Consider the following 25,342-nt stretch of genomic DNA (forward strand, 5'->3'; position numbering starts at 1 on the left):
ATTACATATTACATATGTATTCCTTTGGAATCATTAGACCATTACATAATAGATTCATTTTTCATATCTGTTTAGAACAGCTAATTATGAATTTATCATTAAGATTGTCACAATTAAATTACAAATTTTAATCTGGTGCCATAGCTGGAAGGAAACTAAATCTTGTAACAAATACCCAGATAAATTCTAGAAAATACTGAACCCTTTTTTACTGCAACCATGAACTAGCCCAAGCACTTGTTAAAGTTTGGTGACTATTGAACAAAATATAGTTAATTGTTAGTATTCAAGTAGTAAAAAATATAAAGTCAATTGGTAAAATAGATTTGGATTTAAATTCACAGCCACCACTCTAGACATATGTTTTAAGTATGTGTTTACAGGTTTTGCATTTGGAAAATTGGGGAGAATTGTGAGAATTAATGAAGTTGCGTATATATTTGGTAGAGTAAAAAGACTTTACAATGCTATGAGACTTTCCAGAAGTTTGGGTCATAATGTCAGCATCAGGGCATGACTCTCATTAGCTGAGGGCTCAAATCAGGTGGGACTAGGGCAGAATGTGAGTTCAGATGTGTGTTTGTGCGCACACATGTACGTTAATGTGTGTAAGTTTAAAATGCATTTTCAAACATTTGCATTAGATCCAGAGTTATATTTTTGGTATAGATCATGCACAAGAGTAAAGTGGTGATGAAAGAGGTGAGCATTAACACCTAAAGATAACTTCAATAAACTTGCAAACTGCTTCAGCAAATATGTCAATTGACAATTTGAACAACCTTAGCGATATTACACAAGGTATAGTACACCAATACCAACAAGGAAATTTGGCTTGCACACTTACTTCCAAAGGTCATTTTAATCTGGAGATGTAATGAGAATCAGCTCTTAAAGAAATGTTTTCCCTCTCCTGACTCTAATGTGTAGGGGCAGGTGCATCACCAAAGCAAAGTATGGAAAAATAAAATCCTGGCATGGGAGCAACTCTATCTTGGATCACTTCTCCACTGATTTTTCCCAAACCTTGTTACTTAAGCAGGTAGGAATGTCACGCTAAACCCATATTCTCAGAATATTAAACAAAGAAGCGGTGGAGAACAAAACTTGAACTCAGAAAAATATTCTTAAAGTTTAAACTCTATGGGACATCCTATAAGCAAAATAAATTAAGCGTACTTGACTGCGTTTTGCGGCTGTTTTCACAACGTTGATAAATGTAACCCGCAGGATTTGTCCACTACCTGCAGTCAAGTCGTCGTCATATACAGATGTAAAGTGTCTCAACTGAAACACCAGAGTTCATTATGCACTCGCTAACAGTGATTATTGGGGACCACTGAAAAAGTAGTAGAAGCGTTTGTGAGAACTGAGAAGTTCCAACACCAATGAACAAGACACTTCAGGCTCCCTGAAGCAAAGTTTGAAACCATTTTGCATTCGCCTGTTAATCTCAAGATGAAAAAGCATGATGAAAAATTGCAAGGACGAGCCCTTTGCCACAGGGAAACTGCATTGAAAGCTAACAGTAAATAAAAGAACCGTTTCCCCACTGCAGCAACAAGGTGATGGGGCATGAGCTCCCTTAAGCTTCCTGGCAGGTTTCTCCTGGTGAACTTGATGTATTTTTGGGAACCTTTCTGGGTGAGAGAGATTCAGAGTAAAAACACTGTCAGGAGATTTTCTTTGAGTACTAAGAACATTACTGCCATGTACATCCAAGTCTTTTGAATTCTAGTCTTTTAAAAAAGATATATTTTCTGGTTAAAAACTATTTTAGTGATTAGAAGGAACAATGGAAAGCAGCCCAGCAGTCTCTGTTGAAGAGCAGGAATTAGATAGCAGTCCTTATCTATGGGCAAACTCACCAGTAAGTTTGGTTTAATAGCTGTTTTCCTTTATTCCTGGCTTTTTTCACTGAATGGACTAGATTCAAATATAGTTACCATTAAGTTGATGGACTGAAATGATCAAATAATTGAAATGATGAAAGTTGGTTGGCAAGTAGTACATAGGTTTGCATTGTAACCAGGGAGTGCTCTTTTAGTGTAATTAAGCATTTCCAGTTTTTCCCAATTTCAAGAAATGGGGAACTTTAATTTATAAAGTATAGGGAGTGGGAGTACTGTGTCTTTTAAAAATTGTTTTAACTTATAAAATTTTGATCATGTCTTTATTACAAACTCATGTAGAATTTCATTATCTCACACATACTTTTAAAATATCATAAAGCTGGATATTCTAACAACAGCCTATCACATTGCAAAACCATTTTGCATTCATCTCCCACCGTACAATGCTTTCTTCCTCATATTCAGCAGATGGTTTTTATCGCCTGTGACAAAGGCTTAAGATACTCATGTTTGCTTCTTATGACACATATCACCTCACCAGCTTCCCTGAGGATCAATATCGGTTTTACTGCATATCAAAAGATTCACTTCTTCTCACTAAGATGTATAAGTGGATGATTTTTATTATTAGGCTTTTGTCCCAAATTCCAGTGCATTATCTTGAGTGCTAGGCTGAACCATGGATGGCTTTCCTAGACCAGGTTGACTTAAGGCCTATAAAAAACATGCTGAACAGCCTCCTTGTTCCTTTTATCTTGGCCTGGTCGCCAATATAGGTTTCTCCAGATATTACCACACCAATTGTGAGGAAAGGCAAAGCCCAAGGAAAAGTCCTTAAAGGAAAATGAGGGGGAAAAGAGCATTCCCTTAACTAGGGTATGAAACAAAAAGATGAAATTATCCAATGTAGAGCTTCTTAAACCGTTCCCCATAGCATCCAAGCAAAAGGACCCTACCTGCCAATCTGACCAGGACCTTGGGGTGGGATGGGGTGGAGAGAGGCAGGTGTCTTTATGTCATTACTGCAGCAGGCCTCACTCATTGACTTGCCAATATGCACTCCACGACTCTAAAAATAGTTGAAGCTGTTCCCACCTGACTTTGAACCATGTTCTGAGATGCATTGCTTGGATTCAGGGTTCCTCACACCAAACATGTCATTCCTCCAATTGAATTTCAGGATTAAGCCAGATAACACTTAGCATCATGCTTGGCAGAGAGCAATGAAGGCAACATTTCCAAAAACTATACACTTGAAACTGGGAAACCTTCAATTTTACTTTAAATCCATAGATAATTAGCTAATTGCACTGCACATGTATTGCTTAAAGTAGAATCTAAAGCACACAAGTATATCATACGAATCATTTTGAAATAATATTACCTCTATGAAGTGTATTGCCAAATAAAAAGTGATAGAGTTTCTACTAAGTATATGTGTTTTTGGGCAATTCAGAAATGTTTCTCTATGTTCCTGATTAAGTATAAATTGTTTAGCTTTATTTTTCTATGAATCCCTGTATAAGTGCAGGGAGTAATAAAAATTTCTTGAGACTAATGACTATGTGTTACACCGCTGTGTATGTTATAGATAATCAAAATTATTTAATGGGTTTCACTGAATTGACTGATAGATGCCTCTCAGATATATGTTTGAGGAACTTTCTTACAACAAATAAAATAATTACAAACAGTCCCCAGCTTAACAATGCTTTAACTTACAATTTTTTGACTTTATAATGGTGTGAAAATGATACGCATTCTGCAGAAACTGTACTTTGAATTCTGAATTTGGATCTTTTCTTGGGCTGGTGATATGCAGTATGATACTCTCTCATAATGCTGGGCATTGGCAGTGGCAGCAGACACAGCTCCCAGTCAGCCATGTGGTCACAAGTACATATGGATAAACCACCCATATGCTTACAATCATTCTGTACCCATACAACCATTATTTTTCATTTTCAGTATAGTATTCAATAAATTATGTGAGATACTTGACACTTTATCATAAAATAGGCTCTCTGATAGATGATTTTGCCCAACTGTAGGCTACTGTTAAATCAGCAGTCCCCAACCTTTTTGGCACCAGGGGCCGGTTTTGTGGAAGACAATCTTTCCACAGACCAGGATGGGGTGATGGTTTCAGGATGATTCAAGTGCATTACATGTATTGTGCACTTTATTTCTATTATTATTATTACATTGTAATATATAATGAAATAATTATACAACTCAGCATAATGCAGAATCAGTGGGAGCCCTGAGCTTGTTTTCACTTGCCACTCACTGATAGGGTTTTGATATGAGTCTGCAAGCAATTGATTTATTATGGTCTCTGTGCAGTCAAACCTCTCTGCTAATGTTAATCTGTATTTGCAGCCACTCCCCAGTGCTAGCATCGCTGTCTCAGTTCCAGCTCACATCAGGCATTAGATTCTCATAAGGAGCACACAGCCTAGATCCCTCATAGGCGAAGTTCACAGTAGGGTTTGCACTCCTATGAGAATCTAATGCTGCCACTGATCTGACAGGAGGCGGAGCTCAGGCAGTAATGCAAACAATGCGGAGTGGCTGTAAATACTGGTGAAGCTTTGCTTCCTTGCCTGCAACTCACCTCCTGCTGTGTGGCTCAGGGGTTGGGGGCCCCTGTGTTAAATGTTTTGAGCAGTTTAAGGTAGGCTAGGCTAAGCCATAATGTTTGGTAGGTTAGGTGTATTGATGCATTTTCAATTACAATATTTTTAATTTACAATTGGTTTATGGGGATATAACCACATTATAAGTTGAGGAAGATCTGTGCTCTAAAAAAGAATTTACTAGAGCAGTTGAAATAATCTTGTATGACAGCATGATTCAAATTTTGAAAAAACCTGTATTAGGATCTACATATTTATGTGTACCTATATTGATATCAATTTTGCTATTGCTAATTATATATCTTCACAACTAAAGGGATACCAGAAGGAAATATCAAAATAATAAAAGTAATATCTTGGAGTGATAAAATTATGGATGATTTTAACTTTCTTTATACTTTTGTATACTATTTGTCTTCACTAAAGGTAAATTAGCTTTATAATTACAACCAAAATAAGGGCGATGATAAGAACACTTATGAAAATAAGTGTTATGATAAGAACACCTAGGAAAAGTTCTTTGTATTTGATTTTAATTTTTTTTCTATGTAACTGTGATAGAACTAGAAATCTGCCTTCTGGAGAGGTAAACTTTTCCCTTTTCCATTCCCCAATTTCTCTGGAATTTTAGGTTGTTTGTTGGACCACTAGGAAAAATCTCTCTTTCGGCTATGCAGACCAATGATATATGGTCATGGACAACACCAACACTGAGGATTTCTTATCCCTGACACATCTGCAGACAGACATGTGATTTGAATTCTGAGGTCAGGGTGTCCCAGTGGGGCAACAGCTGTCAAAATGAAAGATGCTTTGTAACATTCCATAGTCTCCTCTATCCAAAAAGGTAGGAACTTTCAATATCATCTCACCAAAGATTTAGGTTTTCTCACTTTGTCTTTGCCAATAAATTCATTTAAAAGACTTATCTTTGACTGAGGATTCCTAAGAGTCTAGTAAATCATGATGACCTGGTTATAGTGTAATGCTTTATATGAAATTATACCAAAATATTGAAATAATCTCCATTTATTTGAAGCATAATAATATTCACTGATTATTTATAATATGTATACATAAATGGCATATTTATGTGTAAATATAATTCAATAATCCACTACCATAATGTCCTATATACAGGTATAGCTCAGAGATATTTCAAGTTTGGTTCCAGACCATCAAAATAAAGCAAATATCACAATAAAGCAAGTTATATAAATTTTCTGATTTCCCAATGCATATAAAAGTTATGTTTATACTATACTGTATTCTATTAACTGTGCAATAGCATGTCTTCAAAAAGTGTGTCTTCAAAGTGTGCATAAAATAATGTACATACCTTAATTTAAAAATATTTTTTGCTAATGTTCATAGCAGCACTATTTACAATAGCCAAGACAGGGAAACAACCCAAGTGTGCATCAACAGACGACTGGCTTAAGACGTGGTACATATATATACAATGGAATATTACTCAGCCATAAAAGAGAATGAAATATTGCCATTTGCAGCAACATGGATGGTCTCAGAGAATATTATACTTAGTGAAATAAATCAGAGAATACAAATACTATATGATATCATTTATATGTGGAATCTAGAAAAAGAATAAAAATGAATCGACATACAAAACAAACAGACTCAGAGATGAAGAAAACAAACTTATGGTTACCAAAGGGGAGAGGGAAAGGAGAGGGGCAAATTAGGAGTATGGCACTAACACATACAACTACTATACATAAAATAGATGAGGAACAAGGATTTATTGTATAGCACAGCGAACTATATTCAATATCTTGTAATAAACTGTAATGAAATATAATCAGAAAAAACAACTTGAAACATTTTGTTGTATACCTGAAACTAAAACAACATTGTAAATCAACTATACTTCAATAAAAGATAAATAAATAAAGTAGTAGGATTTTTTTAAAATGTTTTTTTGCCTAAAAATGCTATCATGGGAATTCCCTGGTGGCACAGTGGTTGAGAGTCCACCTGCCGATGCAGGGGACATGGGTTCGTGCCCCGGTCCGGGAAGATCCCACAGGCCATGGAGTGGCTGGGCCCATGAGCCATGGCCACTGAGCCTGCACATCTGGAGCCTGTGCTCCACAACAGGAGAGGCCACAACAGAGAGAGGCCCACATACCGCAAAAAAAAAAAAAAAAAAAAAAAAAAATGCTGTCATGCATCTAAGCCTTTGGCAAGTCATAATCTTTTTGCAACAGTAACATCAAAAACCACTGATCACAGATCACCATAACAAATATAAAAATAATGAAAAAGTTTGATATATTGGGAGAATTACAAAACTGTGACACAGAGACACGAAGTGAGCATATGCTGTTGGGAAAATTGTGTTAATTGACATGGTGGGTGCAGTGTTGCCATAAAACTTATATTTGTAAAAAATGCAATAGCTGCAAAGCACAACAAAATGAGGTATGGAGATTGGTTCAAGATGGCAGAGTAGAAGGACGTGTGCTCACTTCCTCTTGTGAGGGCACCAGAATCACAACTAACTGCTGAAAAATCATTGACAGGAAGACACAGGAACTCACCAAAAAAGATACCCCAAATCAAAAGACAAAGGAGAAGCTGCAAAGAGGCAGTAGGAGGGGTGCAATCACAGTAAAATCAAATCCCATAACCACTGGGTGGGTGACTAACAAACTGGAGAACAATTACACCACAGAAATCCACCCACTGGAGTGAAGGTTCTGAGCCCCACCTCAGGCTTCCCAAACTGGGGTTCTGGCAATGGGAGGAGGAATTCCAAGAGAATCAGACTTTGAAGGCTAGCAGAATTTGATTGCAGGACTTCGATAGGGCTGGGGGAAACAGAGACTCCACTCTTGGAGGGCACACACAAAGTAGTGTGCACATCGGGACCCAGGGGAAGGAGCAGTGACCACAGGGGAGACTGAACCAGACCTACCTGCTGGTGTTGGAGGGTCTCTTGCAGAGGCAAGGGGTGGCAGTGGCTCACCGCAAGGACAGGGACACTGGCAGTGGAGATTCTGGGAGGTGCTCCATGGCATAAGCCTTCTTGGAGTCTGCCATTGGCCCCACTGAGGAGCCTCTATTCTCCAAGGCTGGGTTGCCTCAGGCCAAAGAGGGAGGGAACTCAGCCCCACCCATCAGCAGAAAAGGGGATTAAAGTTTTGCTGAGCTCTGCCCAGGAGAGCAACACCCAGATCTACCCAACACTAGTCCCTCCCATCAGCAAGTTTGCACAGGCCCCTTAGATAGCCTCATCCACAAGAGAGCAGACGCAGAAACAAGAAAAACTACAATCCTGCAGCCTGTGGAATGAAAACCACATTCACAGAAAGATAGACAAGATGAAAAGGCAGAGGGCTATGTAGCAGATGAAGGAACAAGATAAGACCCCAGAAAAACAACTAAATGAAGTGGAGATAGGCAATCTTCCAGAAAAAGAATTCAGAATAATTATAGTGAAGATGATTCAGGACCTTGGAAAAAGAATGGAAGCAAAGATGGAGAAGATGCAAGAAATATTTAACAAAGACCTGGAAGAAGTAAAGAACAAACACCTAGAAGAGTTAAAGAACAACAAAAAAAAGACATGAATAATACAATAACTGAAATTAAAAATACACTAGAGGGAATCAGTAGCTGAATAGCTGAGGCAGAAGAATGGATAAGTGACTAGGAAGACAGAATGTTGGAATTCACTGCTGTGGAAAAGAATAAAGAAAAAGAATGAAAAGAAATGAAGACAGTCTAAGAGACCTCTGAGACAACATTAAACGTGTGAATGTTAACATTATAGGGGTCCCAGAAGGAGAAGGGAAAGAGAAAGGACCCAAGAAAATATTTGAAGAGATTACAGTCGAAAACTTCCCTAACATGGGAAAGGAAATAGCCACCCAAGTCCAGGAAGGGCAGAGAGTCCCAGGCAGGATAAACCTGAGGATAAACACACTGAGACACATAGGAATCAGGTCGACAAAAATTAAAGACAAAGAAAAATTATTAAAAGCAACGAGGGAAAAATGACAAATAACATACAAGGGAACTCCCATAAGGTTAACGGCTGATTTTTCAGCAGAAACTCTACAAGCCAGAAGGGAGTGGCACAATATATTTAAAGTGATGAAAGGGAAGAACCTAAAACCAAGATTACTCTACCCTCCAAGGATCTCATTCAGATTCGATGGAGAAATCAAAAACTTTACAGACAAGCAAAAGCTGAGATAATTCAGCATCACCAAACCAGCTCTATAACAAATGCTAAAGGAACTTCTCTAAGTGGGAAAAGCAAGAGAAGAAAAGGACCTACAAAAACAAACCCAAAACAACTAAGAAAATGGTAATAGAACACACATATTGATTATTACCTTAAATGTGAATGGATTAAATCCTCCAACCAAAAGACACAGGCTCACTGAATGGATACAAAAACAAGACCCATACATGTGCTGTCCACAAGAGACCTACTTCAGACCTAGGGACACATACAGACTGAAAGTGAGGGGATGGAAAAAGATATTCCATGCAAATGGAAATCAAAAGAAAGCTGGAGGGCTTCTCTGGTGGTGCAGTGATTGAGAGTCTGCCTGCCGATGCAGGGGACACGGGTTCGTGTCCCGGTCCGGGAAGATCCCACATGCCGCGGAGCGTCTGGGCCCGTGCATCATGGCCGCTGAGCCTGCGTGTCCGGAGCCTGTGCTCCACAACAGGAGAGGCCACAACAGTGAGAGGCCCATGTACTGGAAAAAAAAAAAAAAAAGAAAGCTGGAATAGAATACTCCTATCAGATAAAGTAGACTTTAATACTTTTAATATAAAGAATGTTACAAGAAATAAGGAAGGACACTACATAATGATCAAGGAATCAACCCAAGAAGATGATATAACAATTATAAATATATATGCACCCAACATGAGAGCACCTCAATACATAAGGGAAATGCTAACATCTATAAAACATCCATCTGAAAACAGCAGGTTACACTCACTTCTTAAGTTCACACGGAACTTTCTCCACAATAGATCACATCTTGGGTCAAAAATCAAGCCTCAGTAAATTTAAGAAAACTGAAATCATATCAAGCATCTTTTCTGACCACAACACTATGAGATTAGAAATCAATTACAGGGAAAAAAACGTGAAAAACACAAACACATGGAGGCGAAACAGTACATTACTAAATAACCAAGAGATCACTGAAGAAATCAAAGAGGAAACCAAAAGATACCTAGAAACAAATGAAAATGAAAACATGACAACCCAAAACCTATGGGATGCAGCAAAAGTTGTTCTAAGAGGGAAGTTTATAGCAATAAAATCCTACCTGAAGAAACAAGAAAAATCTAAAATAAATAATCTAACCTTACACCTAAAGGAACTAAAGAAAGAAGAACAAACAAAACCAAAAGTTAGTAGAAGGAAAGAAATCATAAAGATCAGAGCAGAAATAAATGAAATAGAAACAAAGAAAACAGTAGCAAAGATAAATAAAACTAAAAGCTGGTGTTTTTTAGAAAAAAAATTTTTAAGTTTTTTTTGTTTGTTTATTTCTTCTTATTTTTTAATATTTTTTTTAATAAATAGGTTTTTCCTATTTTTTTTATACAGCAGGTTCTTATTAGTCATCAATTTTATACACAACAGTGTATACATGTCAATCCCAATCACCCAATTCATCACACCACCACTCCCAACCCCCCCGCCCCGTGGCTTTCCCACCTTGGTGTCCATATGGTTGTTCTCTACATCTGTGTCTCTATTTCTTCCCTGCAAACGAGTTCATCTGTACCATTTTTCTAGGTTCCACATATATGGGTTAATATACGATATTTGTTTTTCTCTTTCTGACTTACTTCACTCTATATGACAGTCTCTGGATCCATCCACGTCTCAACAAATAACCCAATTTCATTCCTTTTTATGGCTGAGTAAATTCCATTGTATATATGTTCCACATCTCCTTTATCCATTCATCTGTTTATGGGCATTTAGTTTGCTTCCATGACCTGGCTATTGTAAATAGTGCTGCAATTAACTTTGGGGTGCATGTGTCTTTTTAAATTGTGGTTTACTCTGGGTATACGCTCAGTAGTGGGATTACTGGATCATATGATAATACTATTTTTACTCTTTTAAGGAACCTCCATACTGTTCTCCATAGTGGCTGTATCAGTTTACATTCCCACCAACAGTGCAAGAGGGTTCCCTTTTCTCCACTCCCTCTCCAGCATTTGTTGTTTGTAGATTTTCTGAAGATGCCCATTCTAACTGGTGTGAGGTGATACCTCATTGTAGTTTAGATTTGCATGTCTCTAATAATTAGTGACGTTGAGCATCTTTTCATGTGCCTCTTGGCCATCTGTATGTCTTCTTTGGAGAAATGTCTATTTAGGTCTTCTGCCCATTTTTGATAGGGTTTTTTTTTTTCTAATATTGAGCTGCATGTGCTATTTATATATTTTGGAGATTAATCCTTTGTCCATTGATTCATTTGCAAATATTTTCTTCCATTCTGAGGGTTGTCTTTTCATCATGTTTATGGTTTCCTTTGCTGTGCGAAAGCTTCTAAGTTTCATTAGGTCCCATCTGTTTATTTTTCTTTTTATTTCCATTACTCTAGGAGGTGGATCAAAAAAGAACTTGCAGTGATTTATGTCAAAGAGTGTTCTTCCTTGGTTTTCCTCTAAGAGTTTTAGTGTCTGGTCTTATATTTAGGTCTCTAATCCATTTTGAGTTTATGTTTGTGTATTGTGTTAAGGAGTGTTCTAATTTCATTCTTTTACATGTAGCTGTCCAGTTTTACCAGCACCGCTTATTGAAGAGACTGTCTTTTCTCCATTGTATATCCTTGCCTCCTTTGTCATAGATTAGTTGACCATAGGTGTGTGGGTTAACCTCTGGGCTTTCTATCTTGTTCCACTGATCTATGTTTCTGTTTTTTGCCAGCAACATATTGTCTTGATTACTGTAGCTTTATAGTATAGTCTGAAGTCAGGGAGTCTGATTCCTCCATCTCCGATTTTTTCCCTCAAGACTGCTTTTGTTATTTGGGGTCTTTTGTGTCTCCATACAAATTTTAAGATTTTTTGTTCTAGTTCCATAAAAAATACCATTGGTAATTTGATAGGGATTGCATTGAATCTGCAGATTGCTTTGGGTAGTACAGTCATTTTCACAATATTGATTTTTCCAATCCAAGAACATGTATATCTCTCCATCTGTTGGTATGATCTTTAATTTCTATCAACAGTGTCTGATAGTTCTCTGTATACAGGTCTTTTGTCTCCCTAGGTAGATTTATTCCTAGGTATTTTATTCTTTTTGTTCCAATGGTAAATGAGAGTGTTTCCTTAATTTCTCTTTCAGATTTTTCATCATTAGTGTATAGGAATGCAAGAGATTTCTGTCCATTAATTTTGTACCCTGCAACTTTACCAAATTCATTAATTACCTCTAGTAGTTTTCTGGTGGCATCTTTAGGATTCTCTATGTATAGTATCATGTCATCGGCAAACAGTGACAGTTTTACTTCTTCTTTTCTAATTGTATTCCTTTTGTTTCTTTTTCTTCTCTGATTGACAAGCATAGGAATTCCAAATCTATATTGAACAATAGCAGTGCGAGTGGACATCCTTGTTTTGTTCCTGATCTTAGAGGAAATGCTTTCAGTTTTTCACCATTGAGAATAATGTTTGCTGTGGTTTTGTCATATATGACTTTTATTATGTTGAGGTAGGTTCCCTCTATGCCCACTTTCTGGAGAGTTTTTATCATAAATTGGTGTTGAATTTTGTCAAAAGTTTTTTCTGCATCTATTGAGATGATCATACGGTTTTTATTCTTCACTTTGTTAATATGGTGTACCACATTAACTGATTTGCGTATATTGAAGAATCCTTGCATACCGGGGATAAATCCCACTTGATCATGGTGTATGATCCTTTTAATGTGTTGTTGGAATCTGTTTGCTAGTATTTTGTTCAGGATTTTTCCATCTACTTTCCTCAGTGATATTGGTCTGTAAGTTTCTTTTTTTGTAATATCTTTGGTTTTGGTATCAGGGTGATGGTGGTCTCATAGAATGAGTTTGGGAGTGTTCCTTCCTCTGCAATTTTTTGCAAGAGTTTGAGAAGGATGGGTGTTAGCTCTTCTCTAAATGTTTCATAGAATTCACCTGTGAAGCCATCTGGTCCTGGACTTTTGCGTGTTGGAAGATTTTTAATCACAGTTTCAAATTCATTACTTGTGATTTGTTGGTTCATATTTTCTACTTCTTCTTGGTTCAGTCTTGGAAGGTTATGCCTTTCTAAGAATTTGTCCATTTCTTCCAGGTTGTCCATTGTATTGGCATAGAGTTGCTTGTAGTAGTCTCTTAGGATGCTTTGTATTTCTGCAGTGTGTGTTGTAACTTCTCCTTTTTCATTTCAAATTTTATTGATTTGAGTCCTCTCCCTCTTTTTCTTGATGAGTATGGCTAATGGTTTATCAATTTTCTTTATATTCTCAAAGAACCAGGTTTTAGTTTTATTTATCTTGGCTATTGTTTTCATTGTTTCTATTTCATTTATTTCTGCTCTGATCTTTATGATTTCTTTCCTTCTGCTAACTTTGGGTTTTGTTCGTTCTTCTAACTCTATTTCTTTTAGGTGTAAGGTTAGATTTTTTATTTGAGATTTTTCTTGTTTCTTGAGGTAGGCTTGTATAGCTATGAACTTCCCTCTTAGAACTGCTTTTGCTGCATCCCATAGGTTTTGGATCATCTTGTTTTCATTGTCATTTGTCTCTAGGTATTTTTTGATTTCCTCTTTGATTTCTTCAATGATCTCTTGGTTATTTAGTAACGTATTGTTTAGCCTCCACGTGTTTGTAGTTTTTACATTTTTTCCTCTGTAATTCATTTCTAATCTCATAGCGTTGTGGTCAGAAAAGATGCTTCATATGATTTCAATTTTCTTAAATTTACTGAGGCTTGATTTGTGACCCAAGATGTGATCTATCCTGGAGAATGTTTTGTGCACACTTGAGAAGAAAATGTAGTCTGCTGTTTTTGGATGGAATGTCCTATAAATATCAATTAAATCTATCTGGCCTATTGTGTCATTTAGAGCTTCTGTTTCCTTATTTATTTTCATTTTGGATGATCTGTCCATTGCTGTAAGTGAGGTGTTATTAAAGTTCCCCACTATTATTGTGTTACAGTTGATTTCCTCTTTTATAACTGTTAGCAGTGGCCTTATGCATTGAGGTGCTCCTACGTTGGGTGCATATATATTTATAATTGTTATATCTTCTTCTTGGATTGATCCCTTGATCATTATGTAGTGTCCTTCCTTGTCTGTTGTAATATTCTTTATTTTAAAGTCTATTTTATCTGATATCGTATTACTACTCCAGCTTTCTTTTGATTTCCATTTGTATGGAATATCTCTTTCCATCCCCTCATTTTCAGTCTGTATGTGTCCTTAGGTCTGAGTGGGTCTCTTGTGGACAGCATATATATGGGTCTTGTTTTTGAATCCATTTAGCAAACCTGTGTCTTTTGGTTGGAGCATTTAATCCATTCACATTTAAGGTAATAATTGATATATATGTTCCTATTACCATTTTCTTAATTGTTTTGGGTTTGTTTTTGTAGGTCCTTTTCTTCTCTTGTGTTTCCCATTTAGAGAAGTTCCTTTAGCATTTGTTGTAGAGCTGGTTTGGTGGGGCTGAATTCTCTTAGCTTTTGCTTGTCTGTAAAGCTTTTGACTTCTCCATTGAATCTGAATGAGACCCTTGCTGGGTAGAGTAATCTTGGTTGTAGGTTTTTCCCTTTCATCACTTTAAGTATATCATGCCACTCCCTTCTGGCTTGTAGAGTTTCTGCTGAGAAATCAGCTGTTAACCTTATGGGAGTTCCCTTGTATGTTATTTGTTGTTTTTCCCTTGCTGCTTTCAATAATTTTTCTTTGTCTTTAATTTTTGCCAATTTGATTCCTATGTGTCTCCGTGTGTTTCTCCTTGGGTTTCTCCTGTATTGGACTCGTTGCACTTCCTGGACTTGGGTGGTTATTTCCTTTCCCATGTTAGGGGATTTTTCAATTATAATCTCTTCAAATATTTTCTTGGGTCCTTTCTCTCTCTCTTCTCCTTCTGGGACCCCTATAATGCGATTGTTGGTGTGTTTAATGTTGTCCTAGAGGTCTCTTAGGCTGTCTTCATTTCTTTTCATTCTTTTTTCTTTAGTCTGTTCTGCAGCAGTGAATTCCAACATTCTGTCTTCCTAGTCACTTATCCATTCTTCTGCCTCAGTTATTCTTCTATTGATTCCTTCTAGTGTAGTTTTCATTTCAGTTATTGTATTGTTCATCTCTGTTTGTTCTTTACTTCTCCTCAGTCTTTGTTAAACATTTCTTGCAACTTATTGATCTTTGTCTCCATTCTTTTTCCGAAGTCCTTGATCATCTTCACTATCATTGTTCTGAATTCTTTTTCTGGAAGGTTGCATATCTCCACTTCACTTAGTTGATTTTTCTGGGGTTTTATCTTGTTCCTTCATCTGGTACATAGCCTTCTGCCTTTTCGTCTTGTCTGTCTTTCTGTGAATGTGGTTTTTGTTCCACAGGCTGCAGGATTGTAGTTCTGCTTGCTTCTGCTCTCTGCCCTCTGGTGGCCGAGGCTATCTCAAAGCTGGTTCTTTGAGAAGATAAACAAAACTGATAAACCATTAGCCAGACTCATCAAGAAAAAGAGGGAGAGGACTCAAATCAATAAAATTTGAAATGAAAAAGGAGAAGTTACAACGGACACTGCAGAAATACAAAGCATCCTAAGAGACTGCTACTTGCAACTCTATGTCAATAAAATGGACAACTTGGAAGAAATTGACAAATTCTCAGAAAGGCATAACCTTCCAAGACTGAACCAGGAAGAAACAGAAAATATGAACAGACCAATCACAAGTAATGAAATTGAAACTGTGATTAAAAATATTCCTACAAACAAATGTGCAGGACCAGATGGCTTCACAGGTGAATTCTATCAAACATTTAGAGAAGAGCTAACACCCATCCTTCTCAAACTCTTGCAAAAAATTGCAGAGGAAGGAACACTCCCGAACTCATTCTATGAGACCACCATCACCTTGTTACCAAAACCAGACAAAGATATTACAAAAAAAGAAACTTACAGACCAGTATCACTGAAGAAAGTAGATGGAAAAATCCTGAACAAAATACTAGCAAACAGATTCCAACAACACATTAAAAGGATCACACACCATGATCAAGTGGGATTTATCCCAGGGATGCAAGGATTCTTCAATATATGCAAATCAATCAATGTGATACACCATATTAACAAATTGAAGAAGAAAAACCATATGATCATCTCAATAGATGCAGAAAAAGTTTTAGACAAAATTGAATACCCATTTATGATAAAAACTCTCCAGAAAGTGGGCATAGAGGGAACCTACCTCAACATAATAAAAGCTATATACAACAAACCCACAGCAAACATCATTCTCAATGGTGAAAAACTGAAGGCATTTCCTCTGTGATCAGGAACAAGACAAGGATGTCCACTGTCACCACGATTACTCAACATAATTTTGGAAGTCCTAGCCATGGCTATCAGAGAAGAAAAAGAAATAAAAGGAATACAAAATGGAAAAAAAGAATTAAAACTGTCACTGTTTGCAGATGACATGATACTATACATAGAGAATCCTAAGGATGCCACCGGAAAACTACTAGAGCTAATCAATTAATTAGGTAAAGTTGTAGGATACAAAATTAATGCACAGAAAACTCTTCTATTCATATACACTAACAATGAAAGATCAGAAAGAGAAATTAAGGAAACAATCCCATTCACCACTGCAAGAAAAAGAATAAAATACCTAGGAATAAACCTATCTAAGGAGGTAAAAGACCTGTACTCAGAAAACTATAAGACACTGATGAAAGCAATCAAAGATAGCACAAACAGATGGAGAGATATACCATGTCCTTGGATTGGAAGAATCAATATTTTGAAAATAACTATACTATTCAAAGCAATCTACAGATTCAATGTAATCCCTATCAAATTACCAATGGCATTTTTACAGAACTAGAACAAAAAATCTTAAAATTTGTATGCAGACACAAAAGACCCCGATTAGCCAAAGCAATCTTGAGGGAAAAAAACGAAGGTGGAGGAATCAGACTCCCTGACTTCAGGCTACACGACAAAGCTACAGTAATCAAGACAATATGGTAGTGGCACAAAAACAGAAATATAGATCAATGGAACAAGATAGAAAGCACAGAGGTGAACCCACACACCTATGGTCAACTGATCTATCACAAAGGAAGCAAGGATATACAATGGAGAAAAGACAGTCTCTTCAATAAGTAGTGCTAGGAAAACTGGACAGCTACATGTAAAAGAATGAAATTAGAACACTCCTTAACACCATACACAAAAAGTAAGTCAAAATGGATTAAAGACCTAAATGTAAGACCAGAAACTATAAATCTCTTAGAGGAAAACATAAGCAGAACACTCTGTGACATAAATCACAGCAAGATTTTTTTGACCTACCTCCTAGAGTAATGGAAATAAAAACAAAATAAACAAGTGGGACATAATGAAATTTAAAACTTTTGCACAGCAAAGGAGACTATAAACAAGATGAAAAGACAAGCCTCAGAATGGGAGTAAATATTTGCAAACGAATCAATGGACAAAGGATTAATCTCCAAAATATATAAATAGCACATGCAGCTCAATATTAGAAAACAAACAAAAAAAAACAACCCAATCAAAAAATGGGCAGAAGACCTAAATAGACATTTCTCCAAAGAAGACATACAGATGGCCAAGAGGCACATGAAAAGATGCTCAACATCACTAATTATTAGAGAAATGCAAATCAAAACTACAATGAGGTATCACCTCACACTGGTTAGAATGGGCATCATCAGAAAATCTACAAACAACAAATGCTGGAGAGGGTGTGGAGAAAAGGGAACCCTCCTGCACTATTGGTGGGAATGTAAATTGGTACAACCTCTATGGCAAATAGTATGGAGGTTCCTTAAAAAACTAAGAATAGAACTACCATATGATCCAGCAATCCCGCTACTCGGCATATACCCAGACAGAATCATAATTCAAAAAGACACATGCACCCCAACATTAACTGCACTATTTACAATAGCCAGGTCATAGAAGCAACATAAAGGCCCATCAAGAGATGAATGGGTAAAGAAGATGTGGTACATATATACAATGTAATATAAATAGGAACGAAAGTGGGGCATTTGTAGAGATGTGGATCGACCTAGAGACTATCATACAGAGTGAAGTATGTCAGAAAGAGAAAAACAAATATCGTATATTAACACATATATGTGGAATCTAGAAAAATGATACAGATGAACTGGTTTGGTTCATCTGTATGGGCAGAAATAGAGACATAGATGTAGATAACAAATGTATGGACACCAAGGGGAAAAATGGCTTGGGGCAGTGGTGTGATGAATTGGGAGATTGGGATTTACATGTATACCCCAATATGTATAAAATAGATAACTAATAAGAACCTGCTGTATAAAAAGATAAAATAAAATTCAATAAAATAAAATGAGGTATATCTGTATACTATTTTACTCTGTAAAAACAACTTACTCTTGTACTTGAACAGTTATAAAATCTAATTGGAAGTAAAAAGTTGTTTATCAACTTCTTTAAAAATTACTTCCAGAAATCTGCATTTATAAAAAGTGATGTTCTCTTGAAACCGTTTCTTCTGTGGTTAGCAAACCAACCATGCTTTTTTTTTTTTTCACCAAAGGCTGATGATGTACAGTCAACCCTCATCCACATCCTGGAGATACCAAAATCTAGGGATGCTCAAGCTCTTTATATAAAATGTAGTAATGCAGTATTTGCATATAATGTATGCACATCCTCCTGTATATTTTAAATCATTTCAATTCCTTATAATACCTAATACAATGTAAATACTATGTAAATAGTTGTAAATACAATCTAAATGCTATGTAAATAGTGGCCAGAGTATGAAAATTCAAGGTTTGCTTTTTGGAACTTTCTGGGTTTTTTTGGTTTTTTTTCTGAATATTTTTGATCCACAGTTAGTTAAATCCATGGATGTGGAATCTGCTGATTGAGGGCTGACTACTGCAGTCCTAACTAGAGATTACCTAAATCAGATTTGAAAAAAAAGAACAGTACTAAAAACCAGGAGCCATCTTCTGCCACATATTTATTGTAGATATGCAGATGGTTGAGACAGCTCTTACTTCCATCCTGGCCCCAGAGAAAGAAAGGGCTCTCTGGGTTACATGTTCTGCAGCTTCTCCTTCCTTAGGGAAAATGTTCAAACTTTTCTCACAGAGAAATGTAACTTCAGGGCATCTCACAATAAGAAAGAGGGAGGAACCTGACTCAGATGAAAAATATCACAATTTTACTATTTAAAGTTCCACTCTTGAATATGTGTAAAAGTGTGTAACTTTAGAGATGGGGATATCAGAGAATGGGGAGAGGGAAAGAAAACATTAGCCTAAGGCAAAAACTAATTGGCCAACTCAGGAAGAAGGGGGGGAATTTACCTGGCAATTTTTGAGAAGGAAAAATGAAAACTATTCTAAAACTTTGAAAGATTAATTTAGAGTTCTCTTTGGAAACTGTCGGCTTAATAAGTCTCTAGTCATATTTAAGCTAAACTAGGTATCCATATCTGAAAGAAATGAGAGAGTTGGACAAATAGCTGACAGTGATTGAGCCAAGAGGATAATATGTTAATAATTATTAAATCTGTAGTCCAGAAACCTGTCATTCTAGACAGTGGAATAAGATGAATATTTGCACAGTGACCAAATTTCAGTGGGTTTTAAAGTTCCAAGCAGATAAAACAAGCTGTCATATACCTGTGGCAATACCTAAGGACCATAAACATCTTAGAATTGACAAAGTGAAGGCAAACATCTTTCTTGAAAATGTTTACTATGATGGAATGTGAGAGCAAATGATTTCTGTCCTTTTTTCACCCTCAGAAAGACCCAGAATGTTTAATAAGAATATCCAGTAACATACATTACATAATTATACTGCTTCATCCAAGGGAGAAGAGAATGTCTCTAGCAGATCCTGAGGGCTGCTAAAAAAAAATCAACCCTTTGATAAAGCAATGGATTTCAAAAATTTAAATTGCTTAATATGTAATGTGTTCGTGTGTGTGTGTGTGTGTGTGTGTGCATGCGCATGTGTGCATGTTCTAGTCTATGCTACAGATTCTATATTTGAAACTGTTTTATTCTGCATTGGATATATTTTGTTTACCCTTCCACATTCCTTCTCCACCCCTTCATGCCCAAAGGGAGAGTCCTGCCTCAATACGCAACCTTGCCGTCTGATTTGTGCATAGTTGCTTACTATGGTGGTGACTTGTGATTTTTCTCATGCTGTTTCACAACTGTCCGTTTTCCAGTTTTAGAACCAAAATTATTCTAGCACTTCATGTATTTTTCTCAAAGTATATTCCACATGATAGGTGGTCTATGAAATTTACATTTTTACTGGCCTTCATAAATTCCTTTTAATCCTGCATTTTTTAAACCAACTTCACTACTCATTGACACTCAGCACTTAATGAAATAATTAACAATGCCTTAATATATTAAGCATCTCCTATGGGTTAGTTTTCATGCTAGGTACCTTACATGTGATACCATATGATCATATGATCCTCTATCATTTGAGGAAGATATTATTTATCAACTTTTATAAGATGTAGAAATTAAGGGTCATAGAAGTCAAATGCTTGTCCAAGATGACAGAACCAGAATTAGAAATGAAGGTTGAGTGATTCTGAAGCCCAGGCTCTTTAAATATAAGGCATATAACCAGACAAGGACATTGCTATTTTAATACCTCCCTATTATAATCATTGTGTAGTTATAGGAAATGGGCATGTATACATATAAGAGAAAAATATAAAAGAATTGATTTAGAATGACATAGGATGGGATGATTTGAACGCCATTCCATTTCCTTTTTACTCTTCTATCTTGTCCTAAAGAACTTTTTTAGTTCTCATATCTCTCTTCCTTGATTGACTACTATTCTCATCTACCCCTACCAACACACACACACACACACACACACACACACACACACACCCCTGCAATTTCTTCCACTTTGATTTCTTTTCTCATCGAACTTCTAGAGTTTTCTACTCATGCTGTTTCTCTTTCTCCACCGCCAAGTCGCCTTTCAATCCACTACAATACAGTTTTCCCAATACCACCACCATGTGACAGAAACTGTTCTTATAAAGTTCACTAATGTTCTCCACATTTCCAGACACAATGGACTTTTTAAAATGCTCATCTTAATCAATAGATGGCACTTCTTCATTCTTTTTTCCCTAGCTTTACTGAGTTATAATTGACATATATATATAACATTGTATAACTTTAAGGTATACACTGTGTTGATTTGATACCCTTACATACTGCAAAATGATTACCACCACAGTGTTAGCTAATACCTGTATCACATCACATAATTAATATTTCTTTTTTTGTGATGACATTTAAGCTCTACTCTCTTAGCAACTTTCAAGTATATAAGAGTGTTATTAACTATAATCACTATGCTGAATTCCATCATATGACTGGTCTCTGCTTTTCCTTCTATGCCACTGTACCTTCCTTCTGTTTAGTTTACTGGGTTCTTTTCCCTTCCCAACATCTAAAATTTGGCATTTTCACATTATATCTCTTCTATTCTTTCCCCTAGTTAGCAACATTCCTTCCCAGAGATTTAAATACTAATTTTCTGTTGAATACTTTCAAATTTGTATCTCTAGACCTATCACATAGGTAACTCAGACTTAACATGTAGGAAAAGTTAATGATAATGACAACCGTTTTTATTACACATATTATGTGTCAGTCACTGTTGTAAGTACTTTACACACACTAAATCTTACAATCCTCACAGTAACCTTCTTTGGTAGTATTATTATTATCTTTGTTTTATAAACAAGAATAATGTGAGAGTTTGAGTAATTTGCCCAAGATCACAAAGTAAGCAAGAGGCAGAGAAAGTTTTTGACCCAGTTTAGTTCTAGAGATCTTACTCTTTACTAGACTCTATATCTCTTTGCCTAAAATCATCTTTCCTCACTCTTCATGTGGAAAGTTAGGAAGCACTCTCCTCTTTTAGGAATAAGCCTACATTTTACCTATTCAGAAAAGCTGTCCTTATCCTATCAGAGCAACTCCTGCCTGCTTGTTCTCTCTTAGCCTCCTATTTATTTCTTTGAAATTATTTATTACAAATTGTAAGTCATGCAATTTACTCATCATTTACTTCTGTCAGATAACATGGATTGTTTTGCTCAATACCCATTCTAATCCCTTTCTGGTGTGCCTTCCTGAACTGCTGAGGTGGGAGGCTTAAAATCTATTTTTCTAAAATTACCTTGCAGCTGGGTTTTCCCATGTGATTTAGTTTCCACCATTTAGAAGCTCTCACAGGGGTAATTAATTTAGAAATAAGTTATGTGGGGCCATAAGGAACAGTTTTGCTCAAACAGATTTTGGCAGAAAAGGCACAGTTCTAGAAGTGGCAGGTGTGGCAGAAAATTCAAGGTACTGCAGCTCCTGATTGTTGCAGAACCAGCATGGTTCTGGAGCTGTCAACAGTGGTGGAAGCTTCTTGATAATGTAGTTTCCTGATTGTGGTGGAAGTTGCAGCTTTTGCCAGCTCAGTTCTGCAGTGTGACTTAAGTGTAGAAACTCAGTCTGGAGTCTGTTTCTTCAGTCCTCCAAATGATTTTATGAACTTTTATATTTATAAGTTATATAAATATTCTTATTAAATTCTTATTAATATTTATATTAAATCTCTTTGTGCTTGAACCAGATTTAGTAGACTCTGTTGTCTGCAACTAAGAACCTTGGTCATTATATCTAATAATTTTTGTTTCTATCTTATCTGCCAGACTATAAGCACTTCAAGAGAAGTTAGCCTTTTACTGTTGATTGCTGAATTCCCACTGTCAAGTAGAGCTTAGCTCATAGCAGGTGTTAATATATTATTACTGAATTTCATGACAAAGATTTAAAAATGTTTAATTTCTTTTACAATTATAGAAACTGCTTTGGAATACCAGCTAAAAAACTTCCTGCCAGCCTACCTTCCTCTTTCTCTATGTGTATTATATTTCATTTCAGCTTGGTCCTAGAATATGATGTATCAAGGAGACCAAGATTGCTGAATAGGTATCAGTTACTCACTGTTCCTAAAATTTGTCATGGTTTCTCATGAGCTTTTGCTCCTATTTGGAATACCCCGTCCTCCACTTTTCTACTACATAGACTCCTACTTGTTTTTCAAGGACAAGCCAAATTATTTTCTTGCAGCAGCCTCTCCTGTACTTCCCCCAAGTGATTAATTAATCTCACCTTAATCTGTGTTCTTGTAATACATTGTAGATATTTTATTATAACATTTTAATATATATAACATTTTAATATATATATTAAATAATATATATAAATTTTAATATATATTAATGTGATTAATAATAATATTTTATTATTCTGAGTCATTGTGTTACAATTACTAGGTGAAATAAAATGTATGGGTGAAGAACATTAAAACAACAAAATGCTTTTGTGAAAATGTGCTATAAACTCACAAATGTAAGTTATTTTTTCTTTCCAAGTGACCAAATAGGGTTTATTCCAATAGTACACTCTCAGGAACTCTAACAACATAATTTTTATTCTTTCTCATTTTAAATCATGTCAAACTCACAGAACAGTACAAGAACAGTACAAAGAACTCTCATGTACCCTTTACCCAGAGACATTATTCAAGTTTTTCCAACTCTCCCAGTAATGTTCTTTAGGAAAGGGATCCATCCAGGATCACGTGTTGCAACTAGCTTTGTCTAGTCTCTGGGAACATGTCCTCAGCCCTCCCTTGACTCTCATGACCTTAATATTTCAAAAGATTACAGGTCAGTTATTTTGTAGACTCCACAAGTTTGTGTTTGTCTGATGTGTCTTCACAATAACATGAAGATTATGTGTATTGAGCAGGAACTACATATTGATAGAACGATGTGTGATGCTGCATCCCCTTGAGGGGCACTTGAAGTTGATTTGCCCCATGCCTGGTAGTTTGCTCACTAGAGTAAGGTGGCATTGCCCAGATGTCTCCACTATAAAGTTTCTCTTTTTCCCTTTGTAATTAATAAGTATTTTGTGGGAAGATACTTTGACACTAGTAAATATCCTGTCCCCTGTCCAACCTTCACCCCCTAGTTTCTTTTTCTTTTTTAATATCTTTATTGGAGTATAATTGCTTTACAATGTTGTGTTAGTTTCTGCTGTGTAACAAAATGAATCAGCTATATGTATACATATATCCCCATATCCCATCCCTCTGGTGCTTCCCTCCCACCCTCCCTATCCCACCCCTCTAGGTGGTCACAAAGCGCTGAGCTAATCTCCCTGTGCTATGCAGTTGCTTCCCACTAGCTATCTATTTTACATTTGGTAGTGTATATATGTTAATGCTACTCTCTCACTTCGTCCCAGCTTACCTTTCCCCCTCCCCATGTCCTCAAGTCTATTCCCTACATCTGCATCTTTATTCCTGTCCTGCCCCTAGGTTCATCAGAACCAATTGTTTTTAGATTCCATATATATGTGTTAGCATATGGTACTTGTTTTTCTCTTTCTGACTTACTTCACTCTGTATGACAGACTCTAGGTCCATCCACCTCACTACAAATAACTCAATTTCATTTCTTTTTATGGCTGAGTAATATTCCATTGTATATATGTGCCACAACTTCTTTATCCATTCATCTGTTGATAGACCCTTAGGTTGCTTCCATGTCCTGGCTATTGTAAATAGTGCTGCAATGAACATTGTGGTACATGTCTCTTTCACAAATGTAAGTTATTATCTTTATTTTTACATGCAGAAGCAGAGGAAAGTTATTGCTCAATTTCACTTATTTCTCTTTCCAGGTAGGTAGACCTCCAATTTATTCCATTTATCTTCTTTTTGTGGACTGACTTACACATGACCTGACTTTTGGAAGCCCAAGAAAGAAGGGCCAGGAAGCCTTTGGCATACACATGCTAATCTGTATGGCTGACTTGAAGTGTAGAAGCCTCCCTCAGAGTAATTCCTCAGAAAATTAAGAAACAATTCAGTTTGGAGCTAGTTCATTCCTGCATACAAAACATTATAATACTGTCCTCAAACAGATAAACACAAGTGAATGATTTTTACTTTCTTTGTTCCTTTTAAATGATTTATACTCATTTTCAAAATCATGCTGTATTGCAAGTATACCAAAATGACTACTTCTCTGGTCATTTAGAGAATTTTCTTTCATAGCATTTAATATATTAGGTGACTCATATTCAAACAATAAAAAGGTTTATTATTTCCAATATTTTCAATTTTCTTCTTTAGTGGCTTTTGTTAGCACGTTTGAAAACAGGTATTATTTTGTATTTTGAATATTTTATTTGAAATATCTAGCATTTGTAATATTAATACATATCTCCACTGATTTTTATTTTATTTTTGTTAATAAACAAATATTTACATCAAAAATAAAGTAAAAAATCAAAGAGATAATATTTACAATATTAAACATAAGCCAGATGTGGAAGCATGCTTTTCCAGATTAAACATTTACTGAGTTGGCAGAAAAAGACTTTCTTCCTCATTCATCCAAGTTAAGTTTTGTTTGAATGGATTCTAATTTCTTATTCCTTTACCCTTTTCACCATCTTTCTGTTGCTTTGTTTACGTAA

The 25,342-nt window shown here is 36.1% G+C and overlaps 1 protein-coding gene across 3 annotated transcripts in view; it reads right to left on the reverse strand.

The window, feature by feature from the left end:
• The window catches only part of CFAP299 (cilia and flagella associated protein 299), a 625,888-nt gene that overhangs the window by 52,239 nt on the left and 548,307 nt on the right, over positions 1-25,342 (reverse strand). Inside the window, exon 1 of one of the 3 annotated variants that reach the window (XR_009519430.1) lies at positions 7,434-7,587. The exons of the other annotated variants lie outside the window; for them this stretch is intronic. The gene's annotated coding sequence lies outside the window, so the exon portion shown is untranslated. Of the gene's footprint in view, positions 1-7,433; positions 7,588-25,342 lie in introns of those variants that run through there. 3 annotated transcript variants of the gene reach the window in all.

This window comes from Delphinus delphis, chromosome 5, assembly GCF_949987515.2.
Source record: "Delphinus delphis chromosome 5, mDelDel1.2, whole genome shotgun sequence".
In the NCBI taxonomy this organism is placed as follows: Eukaryota; Metazoa; Chordata; class Mammalia; order Artiodactyla; family Delphinidae; genus Delphinus; species Delphinus delphis.